The following is an 11,809-nucleotide window of genomic DNA, read 5'->3' as shown; positions in this document are numbered from 1 at the left end:
CACTTTCACATGCACTTGCGTTGCTCGTTTCTGGGCCGGATAAATGCAAAAATCACGCAAATTATCGAAACATGCGCAGGCACACTCCACAAACTCCTGGCGACTTTGCCGCATAAATCTTGCCAAAGTCAAAAAACATAAAAAAAAACTTTGCCGGCGAACGAACGGGAGCAAAGAAAAAATATTCTATAAATCTTGAGGTAGCAGGGTCCAGGCACAAAGACGAACTTTCCACTGCCGCAAATTGCAAAACTTCAACATTATCGTATGAAGTGCGAACACGGCGCAATCGATTGGAAATTGCAGCAGCAGAAGCAGCCAGTTAAGGCCAGTTTCAAAAAATCACCACGGCAATCAAAGAGTCCGGAAAATATAAAAATAAATTATTAAATCCCAGACAAAAAAAAGGACCTTGGACAGTTGCCCCCTGTGAGGGTTGAACTCACGGCCTTTGGTTTACGAGACCAACGCTCTACCACTGAGCTAAAGGGGCGGGGTGAAATTCTTTTGCTAGATCGGATTAGATGTTAACTGCTTGCTACGATCGTTCTGGAGAGCAGAACGTTTTGGAGTTACTGCTTTATCGATACACTATGTTACCGACATCATCTCAACACAAAACTAACCATTTCAGTTGGCAACACTACTCAGCTTAGAACAGTGGTGGGCAACGCGCTTCTGATCTTTCGTTTTTGTATTTGTATGTTTTGTATTTTTGTATAAAAAACACCAGAAATGGTTTAAAAAACTAAATGTTAAAAATGAATGAAATAAAATCGTGAAAATGACAATACCTTCAAATGGGTATATGTTAGGAAACAACAATGTTTTAATTTTATATCCATTTCTCCAGAGGATTCCTATGGCAGCTTAATAAATAATACAGTCCTCCGTTTTTTGCAAGGGTATACAAACTAATATTAAAATTGGTCAATATCGTTATCAACGTTAATATGAATGTTTATTTTTAGAGAATTAAACCACATATGTTTCACTTTGAAATCTGCTTAATATTGGCAAAAGTTCAATTGACCCTTTTAAAAGCCATCGGAAACTGAAATAACTAACATGATAATGTTCTTATTAGTCAAATATTTATTAATAGTCAAATAGATCGACTCGCCTGGTGATGATGCTGACCCTATTATAGGGTCGTTGCAATCTATTATCTGAAATTATAATACAATATTAACAAATATTTTTGTAATTTTCAGCTGTTGGACAACACCTACACAACATAAGGACTATATCATTTTAGAGGTGTTGTGTTTGGACTAGTCGTTATTTTGGAAGAGCACTCTAGGCTTAAGTGTTTGTTGAAACCACAGGACATGCCGTAAACTTTAATAGGCTTTGGTAATCGACCTAATTGCCGAACACGTCGCCGTTATCGATGTCACGTCATCTTCTTGGCTAAATGAGGCGTGATATGGCCAATGGACTTTCATTACCCCCTCCTTCTTCGATTTCTGCACTGTCTGATTCATTGTTTTCTCAACCCGACGCGGCTTTGGCTGAAATTATGGGCAACGGAGCGACGTAAAGTTTTTTGCAAACTGCCAAATGCAATTTACTTGATAGGATCAAAATCTTTGGGCTTTCCCTTCTCTATCGCGGTCTCTGACTTCGTCCTGTCATCGTTCTTTCTTCTCCTCCTTGGGTTTTTCTTACTTTCGCTGGCTGCATGTAAAGTGACTTGCTGGCTGGGGGAATTTTACGATTTAAATGCGATTTACGGCGCTAATTCGTTGTGGCAATGGCAGGCAGAGCCAGTCGCCGGCAATGCCAGGCAATCGAATGGCCCAGGACTAGGACCCAGCCCATCCTTCGGCTCCTGCGGCTTTTTGCCTGCCTTATAAACCATAGCATACTTTTCAGCATCATTTGATTCCGGGCGCATTTATCATAATGGCGGTGGCAAACGTCGGCGGATCCGCCAGAGCCACCGCACAATGGCTGCGAATGCAATTTTACGCTGAAAAGTTCCAAATCAGATTTGAATGGAAGTTCGAGCGGGTCAATTATTTGTTTGGGCATTAGTTCAATTACCTTAGATCTAAAAGCGCCGACAAAATGTGGGTTCAGTGTGAGGAACTGGGTTGCCCGGGTTATTACTAGATATTAAACAGCGCCCAACAGAGGATATTCCTAGTAAGAGCATGAACATTTAGTTGTGTAATCCTTTTGATTGTTTTCTGAAACGTATGGAAATGGTAAGCAAAAGTATTAAACTCATTACATCAAAAACTAAATACATTGAAAACCCTTTATTTTTAAAATGTAAAAATACCTTGTATTTATTATTGTAAATCTCTAGTTTGTTACATTTTTACGATTATTCTAAGATAGTAATGTTGGTAGAAATAAATATTTTGTTTATTTAGTAGCAATTTTGTAAATGTACGGAATACAATACAAGGAATACAATTTAAATTCCTGGGATTTTGCACCACTTCAAATTGACTTCCATTGTACGGAGCACGCCATTGTGGCATGGCGGGGTCCCATTTTCCATTCTTCTTGCCAGCCAGCCAGTCTTCTTCCTTCCTGCGGCTCCTCCAGCTCCACTGCCCTCTTCCCGGTCTGATAATCTTTTTGATTTCCCAACTATTTCTAATGCGATTGCTGCCGTGCATTATGGCCGGGCCAACAATTGGTTTTTGCGGAGCTCCGCGCACTCGTTGTCCCCGTCTTGTGCCACCTTATTGGGTTCTTCGTTCGCTTGTCTGCGAACCTCGAGTGCACTCTGGTGCCACTAACAGAGCCACAACCACATCCTCATCCTCATCTTCTTCCGCACTCGCATCCTTTGAGCCGGCTTCAGTCTCAGCCAGTGGGATTGTCAATGGCAATGCAAGCCTGCTTATAATGGTAGGCAAATTTCGTTATCAGCAAAGCGGAGACTGCTTTTAATGCGAGTCTCTCCTGACATAACCACCTACCTCAGTTTCTGTCTTCCTGCACGGAGAAAAATTATTATTATGCCATTATTTTACAATAACAAATATATATTTGCATAAGGTTAAAAAATGTACATATCCTTTATTCACATATTCGCTCCTTTACGTTTAAATTTAAATTTTTAAAAAACTTTTTTGATACAATGTGATTGCTACCTTAGGAATATTTTGATTCAAAGGAACGTTTAATGGTTGCTCAATTAAATTTTATATATTGAGCTTTTTGGAAACAAAAGAGAAAATTTCATAACACTTTGAATTGATAAACATAAACATTGCTAAAGCGTTTCCTTTAAGATAAAGCTTTTAAGTCGATAATGTTTCTCCTTGTGTACGCACCATTTGACGCGATTTGAGTGTGCGATTATTCAACACTAATGGCTTGATAAATGTGATTTTGAAATTGAGCTGCTGCCGAGCATTTAATTAAATAAGCACGATGTCAGCTATCAGCACCCACATATCGGTACCGCCCACATCGACACCACACCCCCCACTTCACTTCGCCTCAAATCAAAACCCAAACTCAAGCACAAGGAGCCGAGGCCCTAGAGCCAACTAATTGGCAACTAATTGCGAGCGTGTTAATATCAACTCCCAGCGAAACTTAAGGCACTTCGGATATTGGAAGCTGTTTAGGCCGAAAGTGAAGGTCAGTACGCTACGATCCTGAGCCTCCTGTTTGATTTATGGCTGCGACTCTTGCGGTTGTGTTTTTGTGGCTGACAGCAAACTAAGTGCGAATCATTTAGGAACTGGCCAGGAATTCAACAAAGGCAGAGGGGCGCCGAGAGGGGGAGCAGCAGTCGTGGCAAGTCAAGGCATGGCAAACTTTTAATAATAATTTGCAAATAAATTACCAGCGAGTTGGCGGCCATTAGGGGGAACCAATTGCTCTGCTGCTGCCGCTGTACATTAAGAACTCATTGGCATAAATTGCAATTTAATGTCTGCCCGCTGTGGCCTTCACAACATCATCTTGCTGTTGTTGAATTCATTTTAAACTTGCCTGCCGCCATTGCCAAATAGTTGAAGCGTATTTATTGCCGCCGCTTTCCTTTCTCTTCCTGCGCTCCATTCCTTGCTGCCATTCCTTTGATATGTACACTTAAATAAAATTGTGTTTGGATGAGGTTCCATTTAATATTTATATAAGCTTCCACAATCAAATCACAAAAAAATATATATAGTCGATCTGATGATCTCTTGTATCAATTGTATCTAAAGGAAATGTAAACCTTAGAAGTGTAAGTTTTATTCATCAACATACTGTGAATCTTAAGTTTAGTTCTTGGACTCTAATGACTTTAAGCTATGTTTAAACATAACCCAGAACATAGCCCTATATTTTAAACGTTTTTGAACCCATGGGTAGTCCTTAAGTTAGTAGTCTCAGTGTATTGCCACTGCCACAGTGGCCACAATTCTCACTAAGGGAAGAATGCGAGGACCGGCAGCCGCTATCAGCTGGTGCTGCATTACGCATACGCCCCATTGGCAAGCAGACAACATAGCACACTCCGCCAAACGCCGGCATTTTATAGCTTCGCACTTGTGTGTTTATGGATTCGCACCTTAATTTGCCTGTTGTCTGATTTCCCCCATCCCCACACCACCACACACCCCCGGGGCGACGTTGAATTAATGTGCTTATATTTCAGGGAAATTGTTCGCTGCCGGATCGCTGGATGGTTCATTCCTTGGTTCGTTCGCCTTTTGGTTTGTCATTTATTTGTGTGGCCCCCTGTTTAAATTCCCTTTGATTGTTCTGCAAGCACTTTAATTAAAGTGCCGGTCCGAGTTAATTACGCTGAGAATGAATGAAAGACCTGGTAACGATGGTCGGGGAACAGCGAAAATATTTCCCGGGTCGTTAATATGGCTGCAATTCCTATGGAAAAAGAGAGAGAGGAAGCACAAATAAAAGCAAGGCGAAATTTGTTAAATTCAATGGCGGCAAGTGCATAAAAATGGCAGGCGGCCAAGTGCAGTGCGAGTGGGGTGGTAATGACCGAGTGTCCTGCATCTTAAAGCCCCGCCTCCCCGCGACCATAATTGTGTATGTAATTGTAAACGCTGAATTAAACAAGCGTCATTAAAATGTAATTAATTGTAATTTACGTTCACGTTTCACTGCTCGCACGTCGCAAGGTGTTGGTATCCTCTTCCATGCCGTTTCTACCATTCTTTTATTTTATTTTTTCCTCTTTTTTTTTAAGATCAGTGCACGGTGCGTGCAATAAAAATTCTGAGCAGCGGCTGCCAGACATCATGGCTTAATGACTTTTTCATGGCCCCGGCTCTTTAAGGCCTGCACATCCTGCGATTACTCCACCCCGATTCTCGCTGAGATTGAGAGCTATGTTTCAGGCTAATTAATTGAATTGCAATTGATATGAAAAGTTAATTTACATCTGTACTGGTTAATTTGATTAAGGCCACCGCTGGGCCCACGCACGAATCAATTGCGTAATTTATGCCCCAATATGGCAATAAGGCAAACACTGAAAAAACAACGACAAAATCAACCGCAGCGCAAAAAATGACATTGCGTAAATATTGTACCACGCTGCGTATGCGCAATCAATTGAGCGGCAAAACACTTGGACGAACTCAATTATAATCGTCGTTGGAGGAGGGATGAAATAAAATGGTTCGGAATGGAAGGGACAGCCGGTTTAATGAGCGCCACAGTCTTGGAAATTGATGTGAAAACATTTGCATTTGCATAAATAGCGGAGCAGCAGGCAAACAAAATAATTAAACGCTTGGGATGGGCGAGGTGCGATGGGCGAGCTCAAGAAAAATGGCGCGTTTACATGCAAATTATGCCAACTCGGAGAGCTCGGCAATAAAATGCGCTATGTGCAGCGGGCTGCATAAATATTTACATGTGGCAGCCCTGCCGCTGACATACCGGGCCACATTTGCATATTTTAATTATAAGTGCAGCAGCGGCAGCAGCAGCGTTTGCCTTTGCTGCAACAGCAGAGCATTTGTCATTTTCATAACCAACCGGAGAAGGTTGCAGGAACTGGCTCCTTCATTCTTAGCCGCAGTTCAATGAGCAGAGCAATGTCCCTTTGCCTTTGCAAGGACCTTCGATGCCAGGCCACACACTCGCACAAGTCGTATATATATACCCTCTCATTTATCTGTGTTGCGACTTTGATGGCTTTTGGGTCCGAGCATTTTGGCTCGGACGAGCTGCTTGACTCTCGGCGATATCCTGCAAGAAGGACCCTTCAATGAGTCCTTGGAGCAGCAGAGTATACGAATCTCGCTCTTGCACGGCGATAATCTCGTTTAGTTTCCAGTTTTCTATTTAATTTTGCTACACGCTTGCAGCTGCTGGCGGAAACTTCACTCCTGCTGCTGCTGCTTTTGCTTTTTCCTTGGCTTGAAGGATAACGCGTGCAATGACATGGGAGGACAAGGAGGCCAAGGGGTGATGGGGGGATGGGGACCTCAAGGAGCCGCCTCGCTGATATTACTTTCTTTTGAGCTGTTACCCCTGCTATATATTTAGATTTCGTTTTATTCCCCTGCGGGGGCACTTTTTCCCCGCTATGCGTTTAATTGACTGTGGCTAAGTTGGCAACAGCCAGCAATCCACTTTCGCACATCCTGCTTAAGCTGAAAACTTTCGCCCAACTTGGCACGAGCAAAAGCTGTGCTTGCAGCGTGGCTTCGATCGCCATCGAGTCAGGCGGGTAATCTTTAAATAGTATTAGAGCCCGGCCAGCTCCAGATACGGCAGTTCAAAAGGTGCAATCAGGCATTTTCATAATCGCATAAAGTATTTTTCTTTAATACCGTCTTGTAAAGCATATGGTATATATGTATATATAATACACACGCACAGGCAATCAAAGATTTAGACACACGGCAGCTTGCAGTTATCAAACAAAAATTGCACAAGCACAATTGAATTTGTTCGCCAAAAAGGATTTAACATACCATTCCGGTGCGAAGGACAACAAAACCATTGAAGCGCATCAACAAAGATGTTGAGGGGGAGAGACTTGGGGAGGGGCATGCAAATAAAGGAGACACGAATAGTGAGGCACGTTATGAGAAAATACTAATGCACAGAAAAAAAATGTTTTATTTAAATCGCCTTTCTTCTCAATTTTTGTTTTATCCATATTAAATTCTATGTGCGTTGTATGTATATAATATTTAACCTAAAAGTTATACTTTTAATTGCATTGAGAAATATTAAGACTATATTCTGACTGTGAATTACAATATTAACAAAACTATCAAGAATTAAATCATAATTAAAATATATTATAATACATATAATAATATAGTATAATAGATTGTCTTTTAGCTGAAAAATTTAATAATATGGCATAATTTTAGGCGGTTGATTGATTTTTGATCCAATCTATTGATTTAATTTGTATAACAACTATTTGTATATGAGTAAAATAGAGACAAATTTCGGCAACATTTCTTTATATGTATCAGACCGAGTCGATAGAAGCTAAGGCGCTTATAGACTCGCAGAGCAGCGGTGGCCATGAGCTCTTGGAGATGCTCAATATGCTCGGATGGCGTTTGCTTTTGGGCAAGACAATGGCCGAGATAAGTGCGGCCGAGGGAGGCTTGGTTTTCAAAGGCGGGCCAGGTGATTGGGAGCTGGGAACTCGGGCGGAGATCTCGGGACAGGGAGGCAGACAGAGCTAGTCAAGCATTTGGTTTCGGGCTACGCAATTTGCTGCTCGATTGTCTTCTCTAGGTCGACGAGCTGTCTTCTGTCGCTCTGGAGCCCTTGAGCAGCGCCATAATTCAATTGATTCCTGGCAACATTATACACGAATGGCCGTTACATTCATCGCAGCCAATAATGATGACGATCAAGTGGCGGAGGCGGAGGCGGAGACGGAGACGGAGGCGTTCACCTGTTATCCTGTTAGCCTCTTTTTCCAGTTTTCAATTGCCTGCACTCGGCTTTCAAGGCAAATGAGCTCTACATGATTACGATTTGGTTCAAGTGACTTGCCATTGACGTCACTGCTGAGTGGAAAAAAGCGAGTAACGAAGAAATGAATGTATACTTATTTCCCCAGGAATAGAAACTGTCAGCCAGTTTTGCATAAGGAGATTGGCCTTGCCCCAACCAGACTCTCCACTCTAGAGCATTCGTAAAAAGGAAAAGAGCAGGCCGATGAGAACCAGAACCAGAACCCTGGTAAATAAGAGAAAGGGCCTGTCAAAGGCAACTGATTGCACTGAACCGCAAATTTGCAATTAATTATTTGATTGAAAACGAAAAGAGATTTATTCGATGATGATGTTGGCAAAGTAACCCCAAAATGAGATTGGGAAAAGGCCAAATAGAGGTTGGGCCAACCACCAAAGCAAACATTAAATGGTGGTTGTTGCTGTCTTCCTGTTTCGTAAACTCAAATAAAACGTTTCGGTTTAATTAATAAATAGAAAAGACAATGAAATCATAATTTGACAAAAGGTTTCATTATGCAGGGAGGAAAACACAAACACAAATGTAACCCAAAAAACGACGGACTGCAACAAATTAATCAACTCCTGTTCGGACGGACAGCAGGTTACGGTCACTGGTCGGTGAGTTCGTCATTTGCATAACGTCAAATGCATTTGCCCGAAGGGTAAAAATTCCGTTTGTTTGTTTGTTTGTTTGTTTGTGCTAAATCATACATTTCGGCTTAAGTCCTCAAAGTGACGTGCTCTTCCTGGGCTTGACCTTTGACTTTTCACTCATATATATGTGTTGGCCTTTAACTTTGTTTCATTTACTAAGAGTTATGCAAATGAAACCCATGAAAGTTCTTTGTCTTGGGTCTTAAAGTTATTATATGCTTTATTTATTATGCATTGAAGTTGTGTCATGTGCAGGTCCGTCTGCCCTCAAAGAAATCATAATTACTATTTATAATACGAGGCCGCAAAGCACGCAAATTCAACCACACGAAATAGTCCGTGTAATTAAGAGTGCTGCTGCGGAAATAATACTTTAAGTGGACAGTTGTGGCCCGGCGCCGAATGTTCTCCAATAGCTGACAATCGGCACGTGATGAGCCTGCAAAAACAGCCGTGTTCTAGTAGTCTTTTAGTCCGTGGTCCGTAGTCCGCAGTCTGTAGCTCGAGGACTCGACCCCGTGATTTAAAAATAATTAAACACGTACAGCGAATAACTGTAATTTCCAGGAGCAGCGTAGCTCTGTTTTAAAATTAACATTTTTATTTATTTGAAATCAACGCGTCGGCTCATTGAGCTGACACTCAACATGTCGCGCTTCCTTTCGCCGGAGTCGAGTATCCCGGCAGGCGGATGATTACGATGGGCGGCACGGAATCGCATCAAGTGCCCTTTTGGGACACTGGACAAATCGCTAACGGTGGTGGCAATTATTTACATACCCGTATATTGAGCTGGCCAGCGGATTACATTTGTGAATGGCTTCAGAGCGGATTTCCAGGCGAACTGACACCGCAACGATTCGTTCGTCGATTCGATTCAGACAAAGTCCTGCCACAAAACTGGGATTTGCTGGGTGGATCCCCTACTCATACTCTGCGCCTCTAGTGTTGACAAGGTTTAAAGATAAAAAAACTATTTTTTTCGAAATTGAACTCGAAAACCACATCATTAACAACATATTTAAGCTTACAAAAGAAAGTATTTTCTAGATTTTTAAAAAATTAAATACAGGTTTTTATCAACACAACTGATAACTTGAGCCTTAAATACTTCAAGTTTATACAAGCGAAATTTAAATGTTTTTATAATTTGTAATAATGGTTGAACCTCTCGTATATTAATAAAAGGTCAGGATAATTTTGTAAAAGTTTAGTTTAGTTTTTATTGACAACATGTATTTGCTTTTTTCATAATAATTATTTTTTTTATACCCTTGCAGAGGGTATTATAATTTTGGTCAGAAGTTTGTAACGCAGTGAAGGAGACGTTTCCGACCCCATAAAGTATATATATTCTTGATCAGGATCAATAGGGGAGTCGATATAGCCATGTCCGTCTGTCCGTCTGTCCGTCTGTCCGTCTGTCCGTCTGTCCGTCTGTCCGTCTGTCCGTCTGTTTCAATACCGTTTGCGAGCTCAGTTTAAAAGCTAGCGATCTGAAACTTTCACAATCGCCCTAAAACATGTGTACGCAGATCAAGTTTGAAAATCGCCCCGATCGGACGTCTATATCCTATAGCTCCCATAGGAACAATTGGATATATCTTGCAAGAATTTATGATATTTCGCGCAGTGTAAAAGCTATTGACATTAATCTTTACAAATCGTATTTTTTATGCATACCTTGATCAGGGTAAAAGCGCGTGGCGATCGGACGTCTATATCCTATAGCTCCCATAGGAACAATAGGGTAAAATCGGTTAAAATTTAAAGATTTTTAGGATATTTCGCGCAGTGTAAAATCTATTGACATAAATCTTTCCAAATCTTATTTTTATGCGTACCTTGATCAGGGTAAAAGCGCGTGACGATCGGACGTCTATATCCTATAGCTCCCATAGGAACAATAGGGTAAAATCGGTCCAAATTTGATGTTTTCAGAATATTTCGCGATGTGTAAAAGCTATTGCTGTACATTTTTCAAATCGTATTTTTTATGCATTCCTTCATCAAGGTAAAAGCGCGTGCTGATCGGACGTCTATATCCTATAGCTCCCATAGGAACAATACGATGAAATCGGTCAAAATTTCATGTTTTTAGAATATTTCGCGCAGTGTATAAGCTATTGACATACGTCTATATCCTATAGCTCCCATAAGAACAATAGGGTGAAATCGGTCCAAATTTGATGATTATCAGAATATTTCGCGCAGTGTGTAAGCTACTAACATAAAATTTTCCAATTCTTATTTATTTACGCATATCTTGATTAGGGTAAAAGCGCTTGCCGCTCGGAAGTCTATATCTTAAAGGAGATAGTAAAAATTGTTAAAGGCTGCGAAAGTATCCCTTTTGTATATGACATTTTTGCAGTATAAAAGCAATTGACTTGAAACGATGCAAATAGTTTACTTATGTATACCTTATTCCTTTCGCTACTTTTTCACTTTTAGCAATTTCGTCAAAGTCTGCAAGGGTATTAAAACTTCGGCTTGCCGAAGTTAGCTTCCGTCCTCGTTAATTACTGAGACCACTTTAATAACGACAAACAATTTATAATATTTCAAAAGTAAATAGTAAATTGGCTTTTAAACCAATAAACATTCGATTATTGAGATTATTTAATTTATAATTAAATTCAGGAATCAAGGAAAAAAGCTAAACTGGCGGCACTGCTCTCAGGAGGTACAAGTGCGCAAAGGACTGCTACTCGAATGTCGAACAGGCGTGCAACAGTTTGCTCGGCGATCCGGTCCGGCGAGACGGGAGATGTCCACCCCCGGTACTGGATGTTTCCACAGCCCCACCCATCCCATCGTGGATGCAGTGCTTCCGGAGTGCGCACGGGCCATTGTGCTCGGCTTAAGCGAAACGGCTTTCATTTACATCAATGCTCCTGTTGTGGCCTCCTACACCGGAAGTGTCTCATTGACCATCCATCCGGCTGCATGCGCTGTCACGCCTCACGTCTTTGCCCCGCCCATGTGTGAGGCTTGTTTTAGCCCACTTCCTGCCAGGACATTGTCCATCCCTCCATTTGTACTCGTCTGGCTGGGCGGCAGTCGCCACCCCACTCGGCTGCCGTTCGACTAACGCATTAATCCTTGCTTTGATTTAGGACCAATGAGTGTGAGATCCCAATGGCAGCTCATGCAATGCACATTGTGCCCTTCCGTCGCATTAGGTCGCTTCTCTCGGTACTCATAAGAGTACGACATGA

General features: G+C 41.5%; 1 non-coding gene across 1 annotated transcript; it reads right to left on the bottom strand.

The window, feature by feature from the left end:
• Positions 1-421: 421 nt before the first annotated feature.
• Positions 422-493, bottom strand: Trnat-cgu. Its single transcript has one exon. It is a non-coding gene; the product is annotated as a tRNA-Thr (tRNA).
• Between the last annotated feature and the right edge of the window lie 11,316 nt (positions 494-11,809).

The sequence above is a fragment of the Drosophila rhopaloa genome, unplaced genomic scaffold, assembly GCF_018152115.1.
Source record: "Drosophila rhopaloa isolate 14029-0021.01 unplaced genomic scaffold, ASM1815211v1 contig_178, whole genome shotgun sequence".
NCBI lineage: Eukaryota > Metazoa > Arthropoda > Insecta > Diptera > Drosophilidae > Drosophila > Drosophila rhopaloa.
The sequence above is the reverse complement of the archived record's forward strand: the minus strand, read 5'-3'. Positions and strand labels throughout refer to the sequence as shown.